The sequence below is a fragment of the Octopus bimaculoides genome, chromosome 2, assembly GCF_001194135.2.
Source record: "Octopus bimaculoides isolate UCB-OBI-ISO-001 chromosome 2, ASM119413v2, whole genome shotgun sequence".
In the NCBI taxonomy this organism is placed as follows: domain Eukaryota; kingdom Metazoa; phylum Mollusca; class Cephalopoda; order Octopoda; family Octopodidae; genus Octopus; species Octopus bimaculoides.
Window position 1 is genome coordinate 52,493,073 of NC_068982.1, and position 1,323 is coordinate 52,494,395.

Genomic DNA, 1,323 nt, shown 5'->3' on the forward strand with positions numbered 1-1,323 from the left:
TATATATATATATATATATATATGTATATTCTTGTAATTCGTGTTTGTAAGCATGCGTAAATCTATGCATGCATTGATAACTATATTCATGCAACCGTGAACTTGCAAACATGTGCAATGCAAATATTCTTTCTATTAAAAAACATGTAAGAAAATCTGTGTTGCTCTGTTATCGTTGCTGCTTTTGTTTAGCCTCAGGTCAGCCCTGACTCAGCGGATTTATGATCAAATGTGTTCCAGCGTCGTCCACCTCGTCTTTCTCTCGAGAATAAGGTATTTATGACTATGTTATCCAAACTATTGCTCTTTTTTTTTTCTTCTCAAGGCAGTAGAATTAACATGGAAACATACACGCCCGATAAATTTCCAAATCACTTTTCCGTCTCTCTTGGCTGCTATCATTTTTCCTGCACATATTTCTCTCTTCACTTCCTCCTTAAACACACACAAATATTTTACCCTTTATATTTCACAAAGTGAAAGCACATAGTCTAGTGGTCTGGGTGTTGCACCCACGATTGAATGATCATAGTTTTGATTACCAGACCGGTGTTGCAAAGCACTTCATTTCGCGTTACCGCACTCAACTCAATTGTAAACGGGTAATCCTGAGACAGACTAGCATTCCGTAGAGGTGAAATGTTGGTCTCCTGCCCGCATAGCCAGTGGTGTGGCATCATTCGAAAGCTACAAGAATGTGAGGAAGCGCATTGTGCTCAGCGGTATATTACAGCAGTGAATAGGCTAGTCAATAAAGTGACACTGATATTTCACAATACCAGCAGAAAATGTTTTAGAGAAATTTTAAACGATGAGTTGAGATGGATGTTATACACTCCTGTATCCCAGAAATTATACCACACCTTATTTCAAAGGATAAATTATCCAGTGACGTCATACGCGTTAAAGAAATTACAGTTAACCAATTGTTATGATATTAATATGGAGCCTTAAAATGCTAATTTGGCGGCAAATTATCGCAGCTCAAGTAACCGCATAGTGACACACTTGTTGACTCGAATGTTTGAATTTGTCTTCATGCAGATGTGTTTCTGTGTAAATTAATCAATCACCTTTCTTTGTGTGAAGATCACTTCGGACTGACGTCTCTTAAAAGTAATTCACTGTAAATGTCATCAACCACGATATATTGATTAATGATAAAATGGTAAAGATGCTGGAGCAGACCGCATTGTCAACAGTTTAAATTTTACTACAATAATCACTCTTTTATATGTGTTCTTATAAAATATTTAAACAATATATAAAAACTGTATTAATATACACTGAATATATATATATGTATATATATATATATATATA

At 35.1% G+C, this 1,323-nt stretch overlaps 1 long non-coding RNA gene across 1 annotated transcript in view; it reads left to right on the plus strand.

Annotated features, from left to right (window-relative positions):
- Nucleotides 1-1,323, plus strand: part of LOC128250983 (uncharacterized) — a 189,423-nt gene that overhangs the window by 172,226 nt on the left and 15,874 nt on the right. The gene's annotated exons all lie outside the window — the stretch shown is intronic.